This window comes from Pipistrellus kuhlii, unplaced genomic scaffold (assembly GCF_014108245.1).
Source record: "Pipistrellus kuhlii isolate mPipKuh1 unplaced genomic scaffold, mPipKuh1.p scaffold_m20_p_15, whole genome shotgun sequence".
NCBI lineage: Eukaryota > Metazoa > Chordata > Mammalia > Chiroptera > Vespertilionidae > Pipistrellus > Pipistrellus kuhlii.
In genome coordinates, this window is record NW_023425460.1 from 42,620,268 (window position 1) to 42,648,142 (window position 27,875).

A 27,875-nucleotide genomic window follows, 5' to 3' on the forward strand; every position below is an offset into this window, starting at 1 on the left:
ACCTGTATCCATTTATTGCTAATTTATTATGAACCATATCATAAAACTTTCCTTGACATGGAGGCCTCTTCATAACTATAAATCTTTTTTCAACTGTTTAGATAACTTATGCTTAAGTTCAAGAAGAGACCTCTAGGAGCAAATATTTAAAACATCTATTTATTACGCATTAAGGGAGCAGGGTGGGTAACCACGTGAGGTCACTGTGAAGGATTCATTTACATTCAGTATATTTATCACTTCAAACCTTTATAAAGATAAATTCGATCTCAAGAGGGAAAAATGTTAACTGTCAAGTAGCTGTTTTACTAAGTGCTTTAAAACGTCCAGCTGAATAAAGCTATCTCTCTAGTTAGTCCAGAACACACACACAAAATGTTTCCAAGGAGATTAAATGTGTCACGAGTAACCTCAGTTCAGCTTAAAAACTTTTCCAACTTGAAGGTCATCTCTTCAGATGACAAATATATCATCTCATGTGACTGAAAGGTTGTTTCAACTATGGAGATGCAAAGCAGTAAAAACCCACAGTTACTGAACACATTTGCTTTTCTGCTTTAATTTCTCACAGATATTGAATGCATTTGCCTTCCATAAACTTCTATGTGGAAGCATATTTGTGGCACACATGCTTAGAAAGTGAGAGGAGATAATCAACTTGCTGGAAAACCAATTTGTTGAATGAGCAATGTGCTGAAAATCAGAGCTTCCATGAACTTTGTTTAATACTATCAGTATGTGGAGAGTGGCTACAGCGTTCGGATAGGATCAAGCCTCGGACTGACTTATGGTAAAGCCACATACAAGTCCCAGCTTGGAGGGCAAAGCCCTCCCAGCACAATTACAGCCAAAAGGCTATGATTATAAGCTTGACCTTACAGTCTGATCCTGCAGTCCTAGGTAGCTAAGGGATGTGGGCTGCAGGGGTGGGGTGGGAAGACGGGGCAGTGCAGCAAGTGCTGCGTAAACAAAGCTCGATAGACTTCAGAGATTCAGAGAATGTCAACAGCAGGAAAGAAGCAGATTTAAAATTCGCAAGAACATTGTAACATCTCGCCCTTGTTTTGCTTTGTGTGATCTGACTATAAGATAAAGCTTCAGCATACAGGCTGTGTGTGTCACTGTTTCCTCACCCAGGCACAGTGACCCACCTGGTCCCAAATATATTCTCTTGTCTGTCTTTAATCCTTCACCGCCTCTCCTCAAGTTCACCCCTGGCTGTGTTGAAAGGGGTTCATCAGAAACCGTAATGCATGAGATGGTTGTAACACTCTTGGGGATTTTCTCTTGCTTTCATTTGGCTTTAATTTTTCTGCAGCTGCAGTGGTGAGCCCAATCAGAATATTGTAGGTTTTACCATACTCTGACTGTAGGAGATAAAAATATCCTGTATATTTCTTTTTCTTAATATATATATTTTTTTATTTCAGAGAGGAAGGGAGAGTGAGAGGGAAATAGAAATATCAGTGATGAGAGAGAATCACTGATCAGCTGCCTCCTGCACACCCCACATTGGGGATCGTGACCACAACTCAGGCATTGTACCCTGACCGGGAATCAAACCAAGACCTCTTGATTCATAGGTTGATGCTCAACCACTTAGCTATGCCAGCTGGGCTCCTTTATATTGATATTTCAATGACAAATGTAATCTTACTGACTGCCTTATGATTTACAAACAATAGCATGGGTTTTTCAGGCTGTGACAGGCTTCAACCAAGTCTCCAGACTGTTGTCCTACTTGGGGAAGATTGGTATTGAATACCCACTTGAGATATCATGACCAGGTGACCAGTGATAATTGTTTCCCAGCTACTTCTCTCTTCTACACCTATCTCTAGCCTATGTCCCATCCCAAGCAGGATTCACGGCAGCTTGCCTATTTAGATTGAAAAGCAAGAGAAAAGCAGCTGTGAGTCTTCCTCTGCAACCCACGCACAGACTTGAACTCCTCCTATTGCCATGTTACAGAAGAGCCTAGGAAACCCACAGCTGGGCCCGGCCGATATGGCTCAGTGGTTGAGCAATGACCTATGAACTCAGAGGTCACAGTTCAATATCAGGTTAGGGCACATCCCTGGATTATGGGCTCTATCTCCAATGGGGGTGGAAGGAAGGGTGCAGGAGGCAGCAAATTAATGATTCGCTCTCTTCATTGATGTTTCTATCTCTCTCTTCCTTTCCCTTCCTCTCTGAAATCAGTTAAAATATATATTCAAAAAAAAGAAAGAAAGAAAACCCACAGCTGGCAATGAACTGCCACGCTATTACCCCAGAGGAAAGTGATTGACAGTCTAGAAGACAAAAATCTCATTTTGTTTTATATTGCTGAGCCCAATTTTAAGTAGTAAATACTTCTAGAAAAAAAATAGCAATGTTTTAAAAAGGGGCTTGTTTTATTATAAGGGAGGTACTGTGGCATTAAAGACAACTGTTGGCTTCAGGTTCATGCTTAGATAATTTAAACTTATCATGGCTCAGGGGAAAAGGCTAAGTTAATAATATGAAGACATTTTTATCCACACGAGTCTGAATTGCCTTTGAAAACCCTGCTGTACACCTTATTATGAAAAACAGAGTTTCCAAAAGGTTAATATTTATTTTCACAAAGGCTGATTTCTAAAATTATACTTTTTAAAACATTAATAATTGCCAGTGGTTTCAAAGTCTTCCTTTTATCAGGGAGCCAGGATCTTTTGGTTCCCTAGATCTGAGTTCGTATAAATTGTTTAGTTTTATTTGGTGCCACAAGGATTCCTGCAAACTTATCAGAAGCCTCCATTTAATACAGAAAAAGAGAGACTCAGACCATGTCAATATAATACTCTTAATGTTTTCCATGTTTGTGATTCCAAGGTCAAAGTCAAACCTCTTATTGTATTAATAATGGCAAAGCAAAAATAGGCTTTGTAGTTGTGAATTCATGGTTTTACGAAATAATTTCCCTATGTTTTTATTAATTCAAGCCATCCACTGAAGCACTCAAGGATTCCATTGTGTATTCCAATGACCTATCTCATGTTATACCTTTAGCTTTGGAAGACTATGAGAATGGATATGTGTGTGATTCTTTACAGTCATCGGCATGAGATATTGCTTTTGTCCAAAAGTTGTCAGCTTGTAATATTGCAAGTGAGATTTAGTAAAGCAAATGTTAGCTTAGCAGGGCAATAATCAAAATAATTATCTCTAATCATCATTTAAAGCATGCTGTGTATTACAAAGCATGGCCACGTAATCTGGATTCTAACCAATCTGATCAGCAATAATCAATATTCTTTAATTTTTATTTAATTTTTATTAATTTTAGAAAAGAAGGGAGAGGGAAAGAGAGAGAAACATCAATGATGGGAGAGAATCATTGATCAGCTACCTCCTGCTCACCCCTCACCCCACACTGGAGGTCAGACCAGCCACCACAGATGGGAGAGAATCATTGATCAGCTACCTCCTGCTCACCCCTCACCCCACACTGGAGGTCAGACCAGCCACCACAGCATGTGCCCTTGACTGGAAATGAACCCAGGACCATCCAGTCAGCAGGCCGACCCTTTAGCCACTGAGCCAAACCAGCTAGGACCAATATTCAATATTCTAATAATAAAAAAAACTCCAAGGAAAACTGAGCCTAGTCTCACCATGCCTTTTTGAGAGCAGACTGAGCTCCTGTCTCATTCAGCAGTGGGTAGTGGTGAAACCGATCCAAAGTTGCCAGGGTGCTTTCAAGAGGCCTTCACTTGACCAGAGCTTACCTCAGGGACCCAGCTGGCATGGATGTCCATCTCAGGTGACTGGAAGTGACAATGCAGTGACTTGGCAGCTACATTTTCTACCTGAGGGCCTCACTCTTCCATAATTCCCACCTGCCACCTTCCCCACTTCAAACTTGATGGGAGTAGGAATTCCAAGTGCAACTGAAGATGCTCAAAGCTCCCTGTTCTGAGTGTCAGGCATGGCCTGTTTGCCTCTCAAAGGGGCAAGTTCATCTTCCTGATATATCCCTGAGAAATGCATCCCCACCAAGCCAAACCCACCTCCTCTACTTAAGAGAGAAGGGGGAAGATACTAACCACAATGAAGCATGCCTCCCCCACCACTCACACACACTTACATACACATACACAAGCTATCATATTGCTGGTCATTCAATACAAAGTAGAAAAAAAAGGTCTTGAGACAAAACTGTCTTCTTGGAAACATGTTCTGATCAGTTGACATTCTGCAGTTTTATATTTTTTGAACAGGGGACTCCAAGGTATAGTTCTTAACATATTTTAGCCTAGCAACATTTCAAGAAAAATAACCACCTTTTAAGAAATGTCTTTAGAGTGAAGCAGGTTCATTTTTTCTGAGGAACAAAACCCCTCCTGGGCATTTTTGAATGTTTCATTCAAGACTGAGATGAATCCAGCAGAAGTCTGACAGATGTGATTGTCATAGTGTACTGGGACCAAAATCCTCTTGAGTACTGTGAACTGAATGCTAAAATAAAATCTGAAAACTCTTTCTCTCCATGAAGTACCCTTCTCCAAATCCCCAAGGCATTTGTTTTGTGAAATCCTAAGTGGAGACACATTTTGGTGCCATAATTTCAAACAAACCATCTCTTTTTGAACTCTGCAGCCTTGATGCATTAACGCAATAGCATATCACATTCACAAAATTTCAGATAAACCACGTACAAGCTATAAAAACAACCCATAAAAAGGTCTTAATTTTCCCCACATTTCATTGCCTTTTCCCCACACCACTTTAAGAAAGCCCAGCTTGGTATCTCCTTGGTAAGAGGAGTTGCTGAGGATACATATATATTGTAGTTGGCCATCCAAATATTGTTATGGGTCCTGCCAACTGAATCTATTTACAATTTAATGTTGGTTAGCTTCCCAGGCACCCTGACAAGCAAAGTGAGGTAATCTTACCCATATTTACCATTTTGTGAGGCAGAGGTGAGTAGGCAGTAGAAACTAAACACTCCAAAAAAAATGAATAATTGGGTTAAAATTAGGGTGCAGTATCTTCATATAAAAACTCTGTCGCACCCATTTTCTGGCAACTCTCTTTTGAGATAGAAAGAAGCAAATAAAGAAGTATTATTGTTCTAAGCCCTGAATTTTGCCTAAACTAATATGCTCAAAGCAGTTAAACACTACCATATTGCTTTCTAAAATCAACGTAAAATATTTCAATTCAATGAAGTTTATCTATTGAAAATGCCAGATGATAATTTGGTTAAATATGATTGTCTTTGTGTTGTTTAATTTACTTATTGAAAATAGCACCGGAATAAATAAACTGAAAATAGCCCAGAATAATTGCAAAGAACAGTGTGAGAACCCAGGATAATTCCTCTTCAGACAGGTACCCAAATGTTTTATTATGGAACAAATGCTTTGTAAATATATTACAGAAGCTGAAAAAATTTTTAAAAATAAATAAAAGGGCATCCTTTAGGGGGAAAGGTGAAAATCTCTAAGAGGTAGAGAAAAAAAATTATTTATTCTGTTTTTCTAGCATCACTAGTTTCCAGGTGTTCACCTTTTGATCGTCTACAGGCAATGATTTTCTGAAGTGGTTTCTGATGGTGTCTGACATCATTATAGTACTCTTGAACAATCTTGTAATGTGCTAAACTACACCAAATTAAGTGAGTTAGTGGCCAAAAAAAGGAGTCCAATAGGCCTGAGTATCATGAATGTTTTGCTTACTACTTGTTGCCTCTTATCTTTATGGCTCCAAGGGAAGAAATGAAGTTTTTTGACTCTCAAAGACCTCAAGTGGAGAGAGGATTTGGTGAAGAGCTGTAACAGATCAGGGATAAGTATGAATGGATTCAACAGTCTAAAGCATGTAGATGTTTACAAGTTGCCAGATTTTATCCTTTTTACTCAGTCATGGGTTAATTCATTCATTCATTCATTCATTCATTCATTTATTCATTTATTCATTCAATCACCAAGTATCTATTGAAGCACAACTCTTGGTCCAGTATGTTATGTGGAACATAAAGATGAGAGGTATCTTGATCTTGGACTTTAAGAGTTCATAGTCAGTAAGAGAGAAGTCATACATAAATGAATTGACTCAAAGATAGAATAATGTGTTAACTTGTACAGTGGTGTTATGTATGATTCAGAAGAGGGACCAATTTCTTCTAGCTAGGGTAATCATAAAAGATTCATTTATACATCCATTAATTTAACACATATACTTAGGGACTATTGTAAGATACAGATAAAAAGGCCATTAAAATTCATTTATCTGATCATTCAACAAATAAATATGAATAGGTTTGGGGCTGCATTACTCCAGTCTCTGCCTTCTCCTGTGTGTCTCTGTTTTCTCTTCTTCTATCTCTTATAAGGACATTTACAATTGGGTTAGGGCCCGTTCAGATAATCTGAGATGATCACATCTCAAAATCCTTAGCTTGATTACTTCTGAAAAGACCTCCTTTTCTCCCAATCAAGATCATGTTTACCGTTTCTGAGGGTTAGAATGTGAAGATCTCTTTTGGGGGTCTACCATTCAACCTACTCTAGACGTGCTAAGTAAAAAAAAAGCCTCTTACACATCTAAATGGAAATGTCAGATGAGAACTGGATAGAAGTTAGAGCTGAAGGTAGAGATCAGGTCTGGAGATAATACATTCTGGAGTCATCAACATATAAATGTCTGACACTGTTCAGGGAGAGGTGAACAGAAAGCATAGAAAACAACTGAAGACTCCAACATTAGAGATTTGGTAGAGAAGCTGAGGATCTCATAGGAGCTGATAGTGACTTACTTCTGCAGACTCAAATGTCAACGGGATGGGAGATGAAACTTCATAAGCAAGGACCAGAAGTCATAAAGTGTCAGGCTATGTTTAAGGAACAATGAGTAGTTGCTTCATTTAGAATAATTTGATTTACAGAGCTACTATTTATGCAGAACTTTTGGTAAACTTCATTGGATAGCAGCTTATAATCAGAATGTTTTAAAAGAAAAGAAGGCAGAATAAAACCTGTGGCAATTACATCCTGGTGCATACCAAACTGTTGTCCAACTGCAAACAGGCAAGGCTTAAAAAACAACTTACCACTTTTTGATTGAAAGTGTGAGGCAGTGGTCGGCAAACTCATTAGTCAACAGAGCCAAATATCAACAGTACAACGATTGAAATTCCTTTTGAGAGCTAAATTTTTTAAACTTAAACTATATAGGTAGGTACATTGTTATTAACTTAATTAGTTACTCCTAAGCTGGCCTTTGCTAAAAACTCAAGGGGCCAAAGAATAGCATGTGGCTCGTGAGCCGCAGTTTGCCGACCACTGGTGTGAGGCATTAGATGACTAAATTTGGACAAAATACGCTACTATTAAGGGGAATATATCCTTTGCCTATATCACCCAGGTTGTCTAATGTCATTTCTCCAAACAGGCTAATTACTCATTTCTCCATATTGCCATAATTCCTTAGGGTATTAATTATTGAACCTTAATGAGAATAATAAAGAAAACTCTTTTTTAAGTTTTAAAAATTAAAAGAAGGGAAAATCCAAGCTTCTCTAACATCTTAACTATTTTTCAAAAAAGCCTCTAGCAGGTGATAGACGTGATAGGCTATATCCAATTCTTTCATACTGTCCGGCAAATGTTCCACTGCTTGTGGACACATCTGTCTTGTATTTGTTTTCATTCAGGGACTATTTCATCCTCAGCATGGTTCAGAAATACAAGTCAGCTTACATGCCTTGCAGAGCTGCATTCTTGTCAAAAATAGACACATTGGCTCAAGATCCACAGTCTGATAAGAGGCAAATTCTACGTGCTGCTAGGTTGGGTGTGTTCCCTGAGTTTAGGTGCTTATTGGTCATCTGGGGGAGGACGTAATTGCTGACCAGCCATGGTGATGCCTCTGAAGGAGGTTGTGCTTTCAAACTGCCCTCTCTCCTCCCCTTTTCTCTCCCTACCTCACGTCCCTGTTTAACTCAAAAAGTCAGTTATTCCCAGGGCTCTTGGAGTAGCTTTACCACATTTTCTCTTCCACTCAGTCCTCTCAAGGCAGGAAATAACAAATGAATGTAGAGTAGTGTTAATTCATCCTGGGGTTGATGCTTGATGTGACTCTGGCACCTTCCATTAGAAAATCTAAGAGGAAGCTTCTGGGGTCTTTAGCAGTTGAGTCAGAGGTTCTGGAAAAATAGGAAATACCAAGAGCCATGGTAAACTTTGAACACTTCTCCAATGGTAAGAAGCACATCTCATCATTTTCAAAGCATTGAGTAGAAATCGTTATAGCAGTAGCGTGTCTGTGTATATACACCATGGAAGTTCTTAGGAACTTCTACATACTGGAAAGTTATTGCAATTTATTGTGCTTATTGGCTGGAAAAGCTCTCTGTACCTTCTCTAAGACCCTGGAGAACAGAGGGTGATCCTTTTTCAATGAGGAATCAAGTCTGTGGATCACTCAGTATGAAATAACAATCTGAGTAACTCGAGTATCCAGCATTTATGTTCTTCCCGACCCTGGATCTGGGAAAGTACCTCAGTTTCCCATGTGATTTCTCTCTGCAGCTAGAGCACTTCTGTATATTTTCACTTGGTAATATAAACTACTTTTGAGGCATGAAAGTAATTTTTCAAGGCAAACTGTCTACTGTTGTTTCAAAGCACCCTCGGGGAAAGCACACATAGCTCATGCTTCCTCCTGCCAGAACTTTCTGAACAGATAACTCCAAGATCTCTATCGTTGACATCAATCTAATTTTGTATATGGGTTCAGTTTGACTGAGAGATGGATACTTGGTTTTTTTTCTGCTGTTCTGTTCCTATACCTCATACACCGAAGGCATTTTTTTTTAAAAAACAGTCAATATCTGCATAGAGTTTTGTTTGTCATTCAATTGGACTAATTGAAAAAATGCTACTTGTTACTTGCCCTCTTACTGTTAGCTGGCTTTATTGTTAGTCATGGAGAAAAGGTCTTTATCTGGAATTTTTGTAAAGAAGAAAGAGAGGAAGAATATTATAGGTAGATATACATATAGATATATAGATATAGATATTCATATCCATTTTAAAATATATATTTTACAGAGAGGAAGAAGGGAGAGAGATAGAGAGCCAGAAATGTCGATGAGAGAGAAACATCTACCAGCTGCCTCTTGCACACCCCCTACCGGGGATGTGCCCGCAACCAATGTACATGCCCTTGACCGGAATTGAACCTGGGACCCTTCAGTCCGCAGACCGACACTCTACCACTGAGCCAAACCGGTTTCGGCGAGATGTTCATATCCATTTTAAAGCCGTAATACTGGAGGTGACTTTAGGAATTAGTCTAACCCATTAATATTGCAAATGGGAAATTGAATCCTACAGAATTTAAATTATTTCTCCAATGCCATAGAACTAATTGGTCATAAAGTGATAATGATGACCCAGGCCTCCCAACTCTGTCCCAGGACTGCTTTTCTCCTTACAATATTCTAAAAATGTATGGGCAGTGCAAATGGAAATAGATGACTTAAGTTTCTGATTAGCCTCCTTATATCATGAAATTGCTAGATCAATAAAGATACAGGCATTCATTCCCATAATCACCCCTTTCCATTCATCCCTGCTTTTGAATATGTCAAAGAAATGTCTTCTGCATCTATCCAACTGTGGCTTTTGTTTCTTAGGTAATAGTGATAATAATATGCAAGGTTTAGAATGTAAGATATCTGAGATATGGAAAGACTTCTCTTTTTGGTAGGAAAAGGATAATTATTTTTGATATCTACACTAACAAAAGAGAAACACACAAATTGGCGGTCATTCTGCGACACCCACCAGCCAATCAGGAGTGAATATGCAAATTAACCTGCCAAAGAGGGCAGCAGCCCCACCTCCCAGCTGATCCAGGCCTCTGGGCAGCATGCATGCAGGTTTAGAGCAGCCCAGTGGGAGTGAGAGGGGGGGAGGGGAGGTGGAGACAGAGGGAGCTACAGGAGCAGTGCTCCAGCTGGAGCAAAGACTGCGGCCAGAGCAAAGGCCTGGGTTCCAGGTGTGGGAGGAAAACCAGTGCCGGCAGCCAGGGGAAGGAAGGCCTATTGCATGAATCTTCATGCAGCTGGCCTTCAGTCTTATAATAACAGTTAACATGACACATGGCACACTAGCCTTAATGACTACTTCACCATATCATCCAAATATTTAATTTTCTTTTCAGAAACAGGGCATATTGACATCCATTTTAGCCATATCAAAAACCTTTCCATGATTCTGGATGGAACCAAGCTTGATTTTCCTCAGTGGGACAGAGAGTTGACAAGTATTTAACAAATGGAGAGTAATAGAGAGAGGAAAGGGAGTGAGGACACCCTCAAAGCTCAGAAGCAAACTCCATGGAGAGACAGAAAGAATGTCCATGGACAACCATCAGGTTGGATTTACTTACCAAGCAGAAGAAAAGGGCCATTTGAATTCAAGGGACATTCTACTCCTAGGAACATCTCTTCAAGTCCTAGGGTGTGTGGTGATTGTGAATTTAAAGATCTTGGTAGCTATGTTCTCCGATGGTGTGAGCTTTGTTCATACGAGGCTATCTTTGTGGTTGCTGGGGACTTTCCAGAGAATGCAGTATTCAGGAATTTCAGTGAGTCTTATCTGTATTCCCATGAAAGAACAGATTCTGATTGTTTCTTTAGGCATATATGTTACATCCTTCTAAAAATAAACTAGTGGATTTCCTGTTATGTAAAACATATATATTAAAAAGAAAGGAAAATCCTGCCTCCAGCTAACATTTTTCTATTCATTCTTCTTGTATTTTTTCTAGGCATTCATTTCTTTACTTATACACTAATGAATTCCTCAAAAAGGCAAGTTATCATAAAACTATGCTCTTCTTTAGGAATAATTAAATCTATATTTTATGAAATACATAACTTGTATAATCAAAATAAACACTAACTCCCCCCAAAACACACACACACACACACACACACACTGGTAGAGAATTAGATTTTGGAACTAGCCTTAGAAATAGTTATAACAGAAAAACTACAGTTCATTTCAGCACAAGACTCGATTTCTCATTTTGTGAACAAAGAAGCACTTTACACATCAGTAATTTTTCTGAAAGACATTTCTTGCCCTCATCTGTCTCTATGTACCTTTCCACTCTTTTCCCACAGGTCAAAAATGCTGACTCATGTATAGTGTGGAGCCCAGAAATGGGCATTTCATAATGAGCAGCCCCGCCATTCCTGAGGAAGCTGAAGTCGGAGAGGCACTAGCCAGAGGAAATACGCCCCTAATTCTTTTTAGCAACAGAAAAGTAGCAGAAAAATAAAAATGCACACTGCCGCTGAGTTTTCCCACTTGTTCTTAGCCAAAAGGCCGAGAAGTGATGTGCCACTGAGTTTTAAATACTGTTTCTCCTAAAAGGGAAACAGAAATTTGTTCAAGCACAAGAAGTGTGTATACACAGTAAGGAATTCTGTTTATACAGGAAAAAGACAACTAGTTGAAAAGCAACACTTCAGAGCCAAAATGGGTTTTCGTGGGCTTTTTTGCCGATGTCTTCAACAATTTGATATTTCCCCGCGATGTTGACTGAATTAAGAAAGTAGCCGCATATTAAGTCCTTTACAAGACTGCTGGATTGTACACTTTTTTTTAAAAAAAAAATTGATTTCAGAGAGGAGGAAATAAAAACATCAATAATGAGAGAGAATCATTTATTGGCTGCCTCCTGCACGCCTCCTATTGAGGATCAATCTTGCAACCTGGGCATGTGCCCTTGACTGAAATTGAACCTGGGACCTTTCAGTCTGCAGGCCGATGTTAGGGCTGGATTGCACATTTTCAGCTCAGAGCTATGGCCTCTGGTGAGCCAGATGGTATCCCTTAACTGGAGAGGTCCTTGATTGGTTCATTGAGAGCCTGATATACCATTTACAACTCTGAAGAGCATGTTCTAAAGGCCAAGTTGGAAGCTGCCTGCCATTTTGGAGATTCCCTCTAAAGCATTTTCAATACCTAAAGCATGTTTTAAAGTCCTTAGGAAGGAGGTAAAGTGATGGCCCTTAGGTCTTCAGGGGCCCCCGTGACTGCAGCCTCAGCAAGACCTGAAGCAGGGCTGGTCCTTGGTGGTGGGAGAGGAAGCCTCTTCAGACTGGGCTTTCCAGCACACTTTCCCACACTTCTTGGACTCAGAGTGTGGCTCTTGTCCTGTCCCTTTGGCACGTGGTGGCCTCACCCCATTTAGTTCACCTCGGACTTATCAATAGAAATCCAGAGAATGTGAGCCCTGTCATTTGGTCTCAGTCCTGCTTGTCTGTAACCTTGGCCACTTCAATTGCTGCAGCCTGTCTGCAGAATGATGGCAACGATAGCAGCAACAACAGCAAAGGAGGAAATGGCGCACAGCATGCTTATCCTGTGTCAGGCACCAATCACTTGCATGTACTAGTATCTCCTCATTTAATTCCTACAGCAGCCGGATGAGGCAGATCCTATTCATATCCTCATTTTACAGATGATGAAAATGAAGCATGGGCCAATTAAGAAATTTGCCAAAGATCAAGTAAGTAGTGAGAAGCAAAGTTGGCGGATGAATCCCAAGAGGCCATGCTGTTCTTTGCCTCTCTATGCTGTCATCATCCGGTATTCAACGAAGTAACAATAAGTAGGCCATATGTGCGTGTAGCTATAAAGATTAATCTATACGATCTTCACAAGAACTGTATAATCGCTGAGATGATCCCATTTTTTAAACAATACAATAACGCTGCACCATGCTCTAATTATTTTAGGCAGCCCGGTAGTGAGCAACCTTGTAAATATTTACTTATGCTGATATTCTTCCTATAACTGAGGAAATTTTTATATCCAGCTGGGAGGTGTTACTGGAGACTAAGATTTCTAACCTTTCCTCCTTGATTTTTTTTTTATTACAGCTTTACAATGACTGTTTAAAGCCCTTTAAGGTGATCCATTAGAAAGAGTGCGCCTCTTCACACAGGAGAACAGAATGCCATTCGGTTCCTTCAAAGAAATTTGGGACAGATGTGTTTTTTCTTCTCCTTCTTCAGCGAACCCAGAAGATGAAAAATGTATTTTATTTCTTGTGAAATGCATTTTCCTGTTGATCTCAGTATGTGGGACTGTCAAAGCTTATAAGTTTGGCAGTGTTCTAACATGGCCATTCTGTTCCCCTTTAGAAACTTATTAAATCTATATTTTTTTATGAAAAACAGAATGTGGGATTTTTTGTTTTGTTTTGTTTTGTTTTTCATCTTTTGACATTTAGTTGTTGGTTGGTGTTTTTAAGTCATGCTAGATTTCAAACCAGGATGACAAAACATCCAAGACTTAAGTGTTTCCAAAGCCTCTTTGTGAAGGGGGAGGCACCGTGAATGTCAAAGCCTGGCACGTCCATACAATGTTTGATCTGGGTATCAACAGCGATTTCAGAGCCGCTAACTAAGTCCTTTAGGTTGATGTAGGTTTTTCAGGAGGGAAAATGAATAGATTATATTTTATCCCCAAGGTTTCTTATACAACCATGCTACTAAATTGCAGTGTAAGGTACAAGGTATTTTCAAAAGTTTGGGCGTGGCCGAGCTTGGAGGCAGGTGGGCCAACTGGGTGGCATTTCGTTTCCTTCTGGGCCTAGGGTCCTACGAGGCTTTCCCCGGAACCCAGGAAACTCCACTGGCCTGCCAATAGCACCACCCCTGAAACCACGAGGGCTCCTCACCAGAGTTCAGTCTCCTTTGCCATATCAGGCCCTGTCAAGCCCTAGTGTTAATATCTCAGCTTTGCCTGATACAGTAGATGTTTTAAAGAGCTTCAGGGTTGACATTCGTGTGTCTCAGTGTTTTGGAAAAGTTATTCTATTATCTCCATACAGAAGCGCAGTGCATTTGTGCACAGGTGGGGTCCCTCAGCCTGGCCAGTGATTGGGGCTGACTGAGGGTGTCTCACCCAGTCCTGATTGGGCTGATTGGGGCCGGCTGAGCAGGGGGAGGGATCATGGGAGGTTGACCAGCCATGGGAGATTGGCGTGGGAGCGCACTGACCACCAAGGGGGCAGCTCTTATATTCAGCATCTGCCCTCTGGTGGTCAGTGCACATCATAGCGACAGGTCAACCGGTCATCCAGTTGTAAGGGCTGCTTAGGCTTTTATATTATTATTATTATTATTATTAATATTCTGGGTGATTGGGTTTTACTTCCTCTAAGATTGTTTGTTGAGGCTTCATGTTCATTCTCCTCTGATCACTGATGGCATTTTTGCATTTGCTAAGAAGCTTTCTGCAGGAGCAGAAATGACTACTTTCTATCTTTGGCTCATTTCAACTTCCTTCTTGTTGAAATATTGTGATTTAAGAATATTCACCTTTAAATATTGTGATTTCAGAATTATGATTATTTATCTAACATACATTAACCAAATCATAGCATGATGGCTGATAAGAATTAATATGCATTACACATCCTAACATGAAACTCAGCATTAGTTATGGCTCCCACATTGTAATTCACCTCTTCAACCTGCTAGTCTGACAGGGCACAATCTTGGGAGAAGCAAGGAAAGAGAGAGGAGAAAGAATTCTCTATAGATATGCATGAACATTCATATGATGGGGAAAAAAAAGGAGTTCAATAAGCATTTTCCTATACGCCCTACACTTTAATAGGCTGAATTTTCTCGTGCCCCATTATTTTGCTGTTGGGTGCAGAAGAAATAACTATTCTACAGACAGCTCACAATAGAGTGGCCAATAACTACAGTTACATAGGATGCTTTTACAACATTTTCCCAGAACCCATAACTTGAATAAAAAGCTCTTTTTTTTTTTCTTTGCTCCACTGTGATGAGAACAGTTTGTTTGACTCATACCAAACCAAATCAAGCATTTCTGTGGGCACAAAGAGGAATGTGGAGCAAAGGAAGATTTTCTTCCTTAAAAAGAATATGTGCATGAACAACAAAATTGCTTGAAATTTCACAACATCCTTCCCATTAAACATTGAAGGCAGATTCGGGTCAGTCCAATTTCCTTTGCAGATATTTGACTTTAAAAAGCACCCATTCAACTTTTAAAAATGGATTTGTGTGAAATGATATATTTAAAAAAGGGCATGGTCTACAAGTCATGATGAGTTTCAACTCATGCTTAACCTCCGTCTTCATCTTTAAGAGATGCAAATTGCCTTCTGGCAGCGGAGGACCTGTCAGGTCCCCGTTTCTCCAAATCACCCCCTAAAGATGTTTCCATTAGACACTCAGAGTGACGCTGAAATAAGCGAGTCTCTTCAAAAGGCTGGCTGCCCCCTATGTAGGAAAATAGAAGTCACTGGGAGAAATGTTTAAAAAGCACTAACGGATTAATACATGGTTGTTTTTCAGCTCAACCCTGCGGGGACATTTTAGGCTCTCACATGACTGATTCTGATACCTCTGTGGCTGACTTTAAGAGGGGCAGCAAAACTCTTCCTAAGTGGTCTGGGGGTCACACACTTTCAGTTTTCCAAGATCACAGATCTGTGACTGTACTTGTTTAAGGAATGCCATCTATTTGCTTTTCCTTTCAAGAAGGTAATGTTACAAATGTATTTTAGATGTGAAACTCAATCATTCTTTGCATGCATTCGAGAACTGCAGATTCTGGTGTTAGAGTCAGCGGGATTCTCTGTTCCCTTGTCCTTGAAACAAGGAAAATATCTTGCCTCCCTTCTCACAAGCTTGCTGTGAGCACTAAAATTGTGAGAAGTCAGGTAACTGAGGTGTGGATTGAGTCCTTGACGGTTATCTGGGTTTCACTCCTCACTCAGCCTTGCAAGAACCCTGGTGAAGAAATGAGACAGGCCACCTTTATTATTCCTAACTCATAGACAAGGAAACCAACACTTAGCAAGGATAAATCTTTTGCCCAACATCAAAGAGTTTGTATGTACAAGAACCAAGATGGAATCTCAATGCTTTTGACTCAACAGGAAACTGTTGCGGCCACAGTGGCTGATGCCAGAAGTATCGGAGGAGAGGGAAATTCGGTGCTTATTAGATCCAAACATAATCTTGAGTAGGATTTAATCCACACTTCGGCAGATGAAGAACCAAGGAACAGAGAGGACAAAATGTCATATTCTAGGTCAGCAATTTTCAACCTTTTTCATCTCATGGCACATAAACTAATTTCTAAAATTCTGCAGTTCAATACAAATTATACTATATTTTTGGCCAATTCAACAAAAAAAAATAGTTATAATTAGGATTCATTTACACTGGATGGCTATTGTGTTGGCTGTTGTCATTTTTTTTTTTTTAATTTGACAATCGAAGGGAAAAGATATCAGTGCCCCTGACTAAATAGTTAGGTATTGCATATTTTAAGAAGTCTTGCAGTACACCAGCTGAAAATTGCTGCTCTAGGTCAATCACACACTTAGCTGAAGAACCAGGACTGGAATCATCCACCGGTACTTTTCCACAACTCCATGCTATTTTGGCAAATGATCAAGTCAGAATTTTGATTCTCAAATTTGACATTTTTTTAAAGAGTACATAGATCTCTAGAAATGGAAAAATTAGAATTGTCTCAATTTCCTCCCAAGTGCTGACCCCCACATAGAAGGACAGACCACATGGCTATTTTAGAAAGTGTGTATAATAACTCTCTATCACCTAATATGAATGCTGCTGTGAATTTTAATTACTATTCATTAAGGGCACTGATGTGGTTTGTTAAATGAAATGCTCTAAATTAATTTTATGATGTCGGTTATAAAGAACAAAAAACTCTCAAAAACCCAACTATTTTGGTCAATACTGATTTGACCAAATAGTAATAATTATTACTATTAACTTGACCAAATAGTAATAATTATTACTATTATTATTAACATTATACTAGATATCATATCAAATCATATATAATAATATATATAGCATGTAGTATATGTTATAATAATATTAATACACAATATTAATAATTATGCTGTATCTATGGATTATCTTTAAATCCGAGTTTTAAAATATTTACTATTGAAGGAAGACAATGTATCTTTCTGATGAATTCTAAAGTTTATGTCAAATGTAAAGGCTGCACAGAATTACCTCCTTGGAAATAATTATCTCCAGAGGGAAAGATGCAATAGTCTTACCAAATTTCCTTCCTTCTCATCACTGGCATCAAATATTTAGGGAAATATTTTTCCTCTGAACTACTTTACTCTGATTAGCTCAAAGTCTCTATTGTAGGCTCTTTCAAATACCTTAAAAAGGCCAGCTCTAGAGAGACAATGAAGGTCAACTTAGAGTGACTTACGATGGATCTATACACACACGCACATGCAAATACATGCACAGCCTGATACAACACTTTGGAGGATTTGGTATACTCTTGAATAATATTTTATGTGCATCTCTCTTTAGGGGAATACCTACTCATAAATAGGATAAATAAGCAAAAATCAGATTCCTAGAAACACAAGACTGGTTTACTTAGAAACAGTGAATGCTGAAGATGGAAAGGACTGTAGAGATCATTTCATTCAAATGATCTGACTCAGGAGACTCAGGCCCGAAGGAAACGACTTGCCCAAGGCCACTCAGCTCATCAGTGGAAGCCAGGTCTTCTGAATCCTAATCCAGGGCCCTTTCCCCAAGACCAGCAGGATGACCGGTCATTGCAATGACCTGGTTGATTCATTTCGTTCTTCTCACCACAGAAATGGCTGCAGTAAGATTCTTTCCTGCCCCCATCTGCTGACCTGATAGTTTTGGTACATGAAGCCCCAACGCTGCCCTGTCCTGACGATCCCTACAGAACACCTTTTGCCCCAGAGAGCTCCTTGGGAACCTCCGTAAAAGCACTAAGGTCTTAGCAGCCCCTTTGCAAATGACTTTCCCAACACAGAGCTGAGAGGTGGTGAAAGACAGGCAGGGTGCTGGGCAGAAATGGAAGGCTGACTATTTCTAATAGATGCTGGGGAACGCTGGACCATTTCTGCTGATAGGTACTCAGTCTCAGAATCATCACGAGGACGTTGTCTCTATGGATGAGTAAGCGCCACCGGGGTTCCAAGGCTGGATGAGCGGAATGAGGTGATGACCTTTGGGCTTGAAACGCATGAATAATAGAATCTCTAGGATGGGCACACCTTCCTAGCGTCCTTCTCTACTTATAAATAGGCGACTGGGCCATCCATGGTAGCACTGGTCACAAATACCAAACATAAATAATTGAAGAGGCAATGTTTAAATGTGGGAAAGACAAGTTCCCAGATGGATTTGCTGCTTACCTCTCTCTCCGCGTGCCTCTACCCTTCTGGCATCTCCATGGATACCTCGAGGGCAGCGTGAGGTCTTTGAAACACTGTCAATCTGCCATCTTGTTTAAATTCCCCTACATACTTGTGTCTTTCTGTCACTGTCTTGAAGAGGGTCAGAAAATAGAAGAACGTATTAGAAACATTTTTTCTTAAATTACCTACTTGAATGCAAACCAACATGTCCATGAATTTAAGAAGAAAAGCTACCACTCTAACTGGTAGAGAATTCACTCACAGCCCAGTGGGAGCGCCACCAACGCAGAGAAAAGTCTAGTACCACATAGAGCAGAATTCATGGATTGTCTCGTGAATCACTTGTTTATTTTTTTAATCTATTTTTATTGATTTCAGAGAAGGGAGAGAGAAACATCAACGATGAGAGAGAATCATTGATCGGCTGCCTCCTGCACGCCCCCTGCTGGGGATTGAGCTCACAACCTGGGTATGTGCCCGTGACTGGAATCAAACCCAGAACCCTTCAGTCCCCAGGCTGATGCTCTATCCCCTGAGCCAAACCAGCTAAGGCTCACTTATTTTTATAGTGGTGATATTTATCAGGCCTCTTGAATATAGACTCACACACAGAAACTCTTTCCACACTTAGGAGTCATAGATAACATTGAGAGCCCTTTCAACTCCTCTAATAATCTTAATTTTGACATGAGTGATAACCTTCCTTAGCCCCAGTCAGAACCGAGACGTGCGGCTAGTGAATGAAATGATAAGTATGAGTCTGGCTTCACGTTTGCTAGTTCATCAAGTCAGACACGCCCGATCGCTGGGATGGCGGGGCCATGTCACGATTCCATGGTGAAGCACTTAAACCCAACACGTTACACACGTGCTCCTACCATCAACTAGCCGCTCCGTGTTTAAAGTAAGAAGGCCGGCGATGTATAAATTACGCCCCTCCCGCCCAAGGACTGTGTAACAGAGGCCTTCCTGCCCGAAGCACGAGGCACAGCGAAGTCACGTTCCATTAGAGCCGAGGGAGCAAGAAAATATACAACATCAGGGAGGCCAAAACAGCGTGTCAGATTCGATTTACCAAAACAAACAGAGGAACGGTCCTGGTCATCTCACAGCCAGTGTGGCTGAGAAACAGGATCCACCCCAAGAAGCCTGAAAGGATGAGATGATAAAGGAAATATGGTCATGTCATGAAGTTTATTTGATGCGTCTGGTGCCAAGCAAATAAAAACACAAAAGGAACAGCAACACCCAATAGCATGGAAAGAGGTGGAAGACAAGATGGTAGAGCTTTTTTTTTTTTTTTTTTTTTTTTTTTTAACGACACAGTGGCAAGGGAGAACAAGCTGTGGACTGTCAAAGCAAAATCTGATGCACTTGGCCCTGGACTTGGCCCTGTTCTGTTTGGGCTGCCGTGGGCTGCATCAGACCGCCGGAGAGCAACCTCCTGGTGGGTCACGGAACGGTCAGCTGCTCATCTCTACTGTTGTTCCAACCCCGGCCGCTACGGGAAGGGGGGAATGATTTCTTAGAGGACTTGGGCTATTTATAAAATAAATATAAAGTCTGATCTCCATTATGCACCAATGATAGTGCAGGCGAGCTGGGCGTCAGCCTCCTGTGTGTGTAAATTGCCCCGTGCTGGGGAGAAACACAATCCAGTCCGCCGGACACCGGGCCGCAAGGTAGAGCGGCCGGTCTGCGGGCAAGTAATGACTTGCGTTTTCAGCTGCTTCTTGGTAAGAGCTTTCGTAATTGGAATCAGTTATTCAAAACATCGCTAAATGTGATTTAAATGGCAAGGATTTAATAACGGAGAGAGAAGCCATTAAAGAGGTCCAAGCAGGGGAGAAGGGAATTCCGTTTTTTCGAGCAGAGGGAGAAAAATAAAGCAATTACTTGATGTAAAGGCCAGAAACAGGACTCCTGCTGTCAGGGAGAAATCAAATCTGTCAGCAATTAGTGGGATCTTAGGAGGTAAAGAACTCTGCAGTGTTGAGCGGTGGATAAGGGGTTAGCAATTATAGGAACTGATAAAAGTGTTCTGGTTTCCAAACAGCAGGTTAACAAGCCTTCCTTTTTTCATAACTTGATGCAGATGTGATGGGTCACACTTTATGATATGTTCCGTGGTCCGCCGAGAAGTTCCTGCGTCAGTCCATGGCGCTGTCTCTCTCCATCCCAAACAGTATTCCTGCTACCCAGCTCTTAAGGATACACAAGACAGCAGTTTGATAACAAGGTTCTTCCATAATCAAAAGGGGGAAATCATAATTCCAATATTATTCTTTGATTTTTTTTTTTAAATCAAATGAGAAATCCACAGCCCTGTGTCTGCTCTTCCCAGGGGGGTTGATCCTTACTGGTATTTTCAGCATGGAGAAAACATGACATGATATAAACCAGAGAATTTTTCATCAAATAAATAAGCTGACTTTACCATGATTTGCTTGCTCATTATTTTTTAGCCTCGGCCATTAAAAAGCCCACTACATGTATTTGCACACTGACAAGATCCACAAATGACTCCTCTCCGAGTGCTTTAAAAATCATTTTGCATTGATGTATGGGGGTTGTGAAACTCAGTGTGATACCTAAAGTCATAGCAGAAAGGAAAATCAATTATTCTGTCACAAAAACAGTTAGGCCTTTCAGTTCAAGGACCTACGTTGTCTGCTGAGAGAATGCTCAAATGTCAATAAAGATGAGTGTTTGGGGTGAGGTCATGTGAAAAGACTAGAGCCCTAGAGTTCTCTGGCCAGCTATGATGGTGACCTACCTGTGTTTCCACAGACTTGTACTGTGTTAGAGAAGTAAGTGATTGTACCTGAGCAACAGCACTGCAAAGAGTAATCTATCATTAAGACTATGCTACTGAATTCTCAATGGACAAGAGGCATCAAAACCAAGGCGTTGTTTATTCCTTTTTCTCCCCCTCTGAGAAATTCAGTCTTTTTAAAAAAAAAAATTTTTTTTTAAATAGATTTTATTGATTTTTACGGAGAGGAAGGGAGAGAGTTAGAGAGTTAGAAACATCGATGAGAGAAAAACATTGATCAGCTACCTCCTGCTCACTGGGGATGTGCCCGCAACCAAGGTACATGCCCCTGACCGGAATCGAACCCGGGACCTTTCAGTCCCCAGGCTGATGCTCTATCAAGTGAGCCAAACCGGTTAGGGCTGAGCAATTCAGTCTTAATGTATGTGGGCATTGGGGAGCTCCCTGTTTCCACTTTAAACACAGTAGGAGCTAATTATTCAATAATTTTAGAACATCCAATCACTGTATCTGCAGAGTTGAAGACTTTGAGCAAAACTCCTGCGACCAGACAACTCTGGCAAACGGTCATCTTGGGCCTGCAGACCTCCCTTTTCGGAAATGAGCCAATTGTCTTCAAAGCCACTGATCATGAGACATCTGTGAGGCCCAAGTGATGCAGACACAGGCTCTCCGGAGTGCCCCTTTAAGGGCAGCTTTTAATCTGGCTCTAAAGCCAACCTAAGACTTATTATTGTATTTTTCTCTTTCGCAACAAAGCAATCCATTTTATATTATATAATATAGCACATATTACTATATATTATTGTTCAGATTTTATATTGTTTTATGCATGTTTACAAACAGCACCTAGCAGACTTTGTTGAATAAGTTTGAGGGGAAAGTGTGATATGAAATTGGGAGTGAGGGGCCATCCTCCAGAGCAGCTAAAGGTCCCTGCAGAGAATTAGAGCTGGCCCTTTGCATTGCTGTCGACTGCACACGATAGAGCTTACAAAGACTCCATACCCCAAATGTGCCAGATACTGTGCCGAGAGCACTCATTTGTGCTTATGTTTTAATTGCTAATAAGCAATGAAGAACTGTTCATCAAATACTTTTTAAAAATATGTTTTTATTGATTTCAGAGAGAGATAGAAATATCAATGATGAGAGAGAATCACCAATTGGCTGCCTCCTGCACATCCTCTACTGGGGATCGAGCCCACGACCTGGGTATGTGGTCTGATTGGGAATCGAACTGTGACCTCCTGGTTTATGGGTCAACCCTCAACCACTAAGATACACAGGCCTGGCAATAAAGATATTTTTAATAGACAAGTGACACCCACACCTCTGACTTGTTAATTCATATATGCATATACAGATATTCAGATATTTATTTTTAATATAGAGGACTGAAAATTTTGGGCTTCCTTAGTTCCTGGTTATTGCTATTACTAGAGGCCCAGTGCATGAAATTCATTAACTTGGGGGGTGGGGAGGGTTCCTCAGCCTGGCCTGCACCCTCTTGCAGTTTGGGGGCCCTTGGAACACTCACGAGAAGTGGGCCTAAGCCACTGTCGGACATCCTTAGCGCTTTCACAGAGGCAGGAGAGGCTCCCACCACCGCTGCTGCACTTGCCAGCCATGAGCCCAGCTTCTGGCTGAGTGGTGCTCCCCCTGTGGGAGCACACTGACCACCAGGGGGCAGCTCCTGCATTGAGCATCTGCCCCCTCGTGGTCAGTGTGCATCATATCGACCAGTCATTCTGCCATTCAGTCGATTTGCATATAAGCCTTTTATTATATAGGATTTTTTTTTTTTTTTTTTTTTTTTTACAATTTCTCATTGTCTAACTACTAAAAGTCACTTAACTCCAAAAGACACCACTGAGAGCAACTGAGTTAAGGAAGTCATAAAGATTAAAAATACAGGATAAAAAATAGATTCAGCGCAGAGAAATGTTCCTGAGGAAGAGTTTGCATTGTGGTTTTCCTCTGATGATTGTACCGAAATTCTTGTCATTGGATCACACCCTCCCTTCTGGGGTCTGGCTGGCCAGGTGCTGAGCTCTGGGTTCACATGCAGGCAGATTTCACGAGTGGCTGGCTGCATTCCCACACCACCTTGTGTGTTCTGCCACCGGTGGGCCGTGCTTCCTCTGATTCCTAAGTTTCGTCATCCAGACGAGTCATTGCCACACTGAACAGGAGGTCCTTTTCTGCAGTCCCTGGAAATTACAAAGCCATCCTCCAGCCTTGCCTCAGAAAAACACATGGCATGGATGACCTCTTATAGACAGGGAGAAGGATCTGCTAATTCCTCCGAGGCTTTGCGTAGTTAAGGTTGAGCATTCACTCTGGTCTCTCACTTAAAACATCTGCACAGCCTTCACCGGTTTGGCTCAGTGGAGAGAGCATTGGCCTGTGGACTGAAAGGTTTCAGGTTCGATTCTGGCCAAGGGTATGTACCTTGGTTGTGGGCACATCCCCGGTAGGAGGCGTGTAGGAGGCAGCTGATCGATGTTTCTCTCTCATCAATGTTTCTAACTCTCTCTCCCTCTGTCTTCTTCTCTGTAAAAAAATCAATAAAATATACATTAAAACACACACACACACACACACACAAACACCTGCAGAGGGATGGGGCCCATAGGATGTAGTTGTAGGTGTCACACACTTCGCATCACTGAGGAAGCTAAGGCTGTTTTGATGAGGAACACCAAGGACTCAACGGTGTTCAGAGCAGTGAGCAGAAAGCCCATGTGACTGTTCTACAGGATTCACCAAGCCCAGCCCAGGGTTGTTGCGCTAACGTCTCCCCTCAGGTCCTGGGAAGATCTTCCCAAGCCAGAGAGAGAGATGCTCAGGAGGCTCCTGCGTCCGATCCCATCCTCGGACAGCTGCCTGGGCGCCGAGCAGCTGCCGAAACTGCTTCCCTGGAGTCTGGCCTGCAGAGGCAGCTTCCAGAACGCGAGGCAGAGCAGCCTCTGCCAGAGCAGTGGCCACCACATGGGCGACAATGACACACCAAAGCTCAGGGCCTCCGGGCCGGGGCCAGGAGTCAGGGCCGTGTGGGCGACAATGCCGTGTGCTGTCATTGCGGGGAGGCTGCATGACAATCGTCACTCCTCACTTGCGCCCAGCTGGTGCCTTTGGGAGGACAGTCCGCTCCCAGAAGCGGCCTTGCTGAGTGTCAAGCAGGACCCGATCCTGTTGCCAAATTTGAGATTGGCGTGTGTCCACGGGGATGCGGGCGCGGATGGTGATGTCTGCCTGACAGTTCCCAGGGAAGGCAATCCTGGGGCGGCAGCCCTACTTGGCAGCAAGAGGGGAAGCTTGGTGAACTGCAGTTTTGGGGGGAGAATGGAGGGGTTTGTTTTACAACAACTTGCTGAATCCCTTCCACCATGTAGTTGGGGAGTGGCCTCTTCGCCTTCCCACTCCCAGTCAGGAGCCTCCTTCTCTTAGAGACAGGATTGAACTCTGCCTTCATTTTGTAATTTTTAAAAAATATATTTTATTGAATTTTTACAGAGAGGAAGGGAGAGGGATAGAGAGTTAGAAACATTGATGAGAGAGAAACATTGATCAGCTGCCTCCTGCACACTCCCTACTGGGGATGTGCCCACAATCAAGGTACATGCCCTAGACTGGAATCGAACACGGGACACTTGAATCTGCAGGCCGATGCTCTAGCCACTGAGCCAAACTGATCAGGGCTTCATTTTGTAATTTTGATCAACTTCATTTACTGCTTATTCAGCCCTCTGCATAGGCACTCGCCCCCCTGCTCAAGGGCAAATATTTTTTTAAATATATTTTTATTGATTTCAGAAAGAAAGGAAAAGGGAGAGAGAGAAACATCAGTGATGAGAGAGAATCATTGATTGGCTGCCTCCTGCACACCCCCTACTGGGGATCGAATCCACAACCCTGGCATGTGCCCTGACGGGGAATTGAACTGTGACCTCCTAGTCATAGGTCGACACTCAACCACTGTGCCATGCCAGCTGTCAGGGGCAAGTAGTATAGAAAACTAGTATTGCCCGTGTGGATGCCACCATTCCTGATCATCCGGCTGGGGCTGTGGGCAAGCAAAGTGGGACAACCTGGCCACTTTCTCACCCTCTCGGTAGCCTTGTTGCTTCCCTGACATGACCCTGCCTTGCACAGGTGGGTGTGGTAGGTTGGCAGTCTGCTCAGGTCTCTTGAAGATGCTCCTCTCTCTGTGAGGGGTGCTCTCTCTTTGTATTGTCAAGCTCTCAATGACAGTCCTAAGATCAGGATTTAAAAACCATCTAGACCGTGGACCTATTTTAAGAAAGACAGGCTAAGTTTAGCATAGGAGTTTGTTTAATACTACTCTCAGATCTCATGGGGAAAAATTCTTCCTGTGGAACAAATTTTAACTACAATGTTGAGTGGTCATGAGTAAATTTTATGTTTTTGCTTATTTTCACCCCAAACAAATGTTGATACGTATTTATGGAAATGGTAAAAATCTGTGAGATTAAACAAAAAGGTAATTAAATATCACTGCTTTCCATTATTCTTTTAACATGAAACTCAGATTCTCAGCTTGTCTTCTTTCCTTTTGGTTGGATTCCTCTCAGTGTGGTCCTTACTGAGTGTTTTCAATGGTAATATATTCATGCACAGTTTAGTGACTCCACTTCCCCAATGTCTAAGAGATGACTACCAGGAAAATGAATCATCAGAGCTACTTTTCCCCCCTGCAATCATGGGTGGAACCTCTACAATAAATGAGAAAACTATTGCAAAGTGTTATTCATTCAATACATCACACAACCTTGATATACCAAGTAGTAGTCACGTTGCTAACTTAGGAGTAAAGACTATGAATTAATCTGCTCACTGTCTCTGACTAGTTCTATGATCCAGGAAGAGACAAAACATTTCAAAATGGACTTCAAGGTTTCACACGTTATGTTGCAATTTTGACCCCTCATAGGGGTTTTCTTCTAAGATAGAGATATTCTGTAATTCCACAAAATGTCACTATTTCCGCTCTCTCCTTCTGATTGGATCCTCCATGAAAACCTAGGTATGTCCAAAATGAAAGCCCAAAAAAACAAAACTCACATGGTGGAAGTTGGGTATGGTTTGTTAAAAGCCTTTCAAAATGTGTTCAGAAACATATCACCTTATATCAGAGAAAGTAAAAATGGGAATGCTTTTTTATCATTCATCAAACTGTCAGTAGTTTCCGGAACATTTCTAGTTAGTAAGCAAGTCTTTTAAAGGGCATTTTCAGCCGAAACCGGTTTGGCTCAGTGGTAGAGCATCATCCTGTGGACTGAAAGGTCCCAGGTTCGATTCCGGTCAAGGGCATGTACATTGGTTGCGGGCACATCCCAGGTAGGGGGTGTGCAAGAGGCAGCTGGTCGATATTTCTCTCTCATCGACATTTCTAGCTCTCTATCCTTCTCTCCTCCTCTCTATAAAAAATCAATAAAATATATATTTTTTTAAAAAAATAAAGGGCATTTTCAAAATGGGAGAAATGCAAATTAGAGGCATTGGTCATTACACAGAAAATAAAGGAACTGTCAAAGACAGAACCAATGGAATTCCTATGGCACTGTGGACTAGACATTGATGGAGCCTCACCATACCATCATCTGCAGAATTGTGTCCTGGGTCCTTGTAGGTGTTGAAACCCTGATAAGTTGTTGAAACTCTCTAAGCTGCCTTGTATGAGAACAAAGGCAATTCTGCCTTATCTGAATTCCATCCTTCGGGCTGTGATAGTGCAAAGTTCCAGGGTGACTGTAGTTTGGAGAATGTGTTAAGGGTAAAAGTCAGGGTGACAGCAGGAGGGGGTGACTACACTACTTCTGTTTTTCCATATGGGCAGAAAATTTCAAAATTAGTTCTATTCTTGCGACTTTATGATAATTAAGTATCTTTTTAAAAAAGCTTTTTATTGACTTTGAGAGAGAAAAGAAGTGAGAAGGAGAAAGAGAGAGAGAGAGAAAGAGAGAGAGACATTGATTGGATGCTTCTAGCATGCCCCCTACTGGGATGAAGCTGGCAACCTGGGCATGTGACCTGACCAATAATGGAACCAACAACCTTTCGGGGCATGGGAAGACAGCCAACCAGCTGAGCCACACCAGCCAGGGAGATCATGTAATGCCTTCATGAAAGTTCAGCATTGACTTATAGGTAATTTAAAATTGTTGTGTGTGTGTGTGTGTGTGTGTGTGTGTGTGTGTGTGTGTTTTCTTTCCCCCATTTGCAAATGAGGAATCTCTGCTGGTCTATGTGTCCTCTTGCCTTCTTTCAAATCCTTCACCCAGGTATATTGTGAAGTAGCTGGATGAAGTTAGGGGTGTGCTTTATGGCCATGAAAATGGAACAAGATTAGTTGTTGCTTTTTACCATTCAGCCTACACTTATTATTGTTGCTGACTTACTAACATCATATTCCAACCATTTGACACAGTGACACCATAACTGCATTTTACAGCCATTTACATATTTTCTGTTTCGTGTGAAATCTGCTAGGGCATCATGATCAGGAAAACAGAAACCAGAAGACCTAGGTTCTAGCGTGAGTTCTAGTCCCATCCTACCCACCTGGGCAGCCAGAACTCTACGCTACAGTTTCCTACTTGCAGGATGAAACAGTAAGACCAGGCATAATGGCTTTATATGATGAACAGTCATTGAGATAATAGGCTTTGCTTAATATAAATAAATTATGCAACGATGTTTTTCACATCACTAACAAATTAGTCAACATAATGGTAATCTCGTGTCTAATAAGAGACTGTTCTCCTTCTTATGTGATATTAAT

The 27,875-nt window shown here is 41.4% G+C and overlaps 1 long non-coding RNA gene across 1 annotated transcript; it reads right to left on the minus strand.

Annotated features, from left to right (window-relative positions):
- Window positions 1–986: 986 nt before the first annotated feature.
- LOC118719530 lies at window positions 987–25,721 on the minus strand. Its single transcript, XR_004988171.1, has 4 exons — window positions 25,710–25,721; window positions 16,271–16,277; window positions 9,428–9,433; window positions 987–1,218 (listed from the first exon to the last, which is right to left on the minus strand). It is a non-coding gene; the product is annotated as an uncharacterized LOC118719530 (long non-coding RNA).
- Between the last annotated feature and the right edge of the window lie 2,154 nt (window positions 25,722–27,875).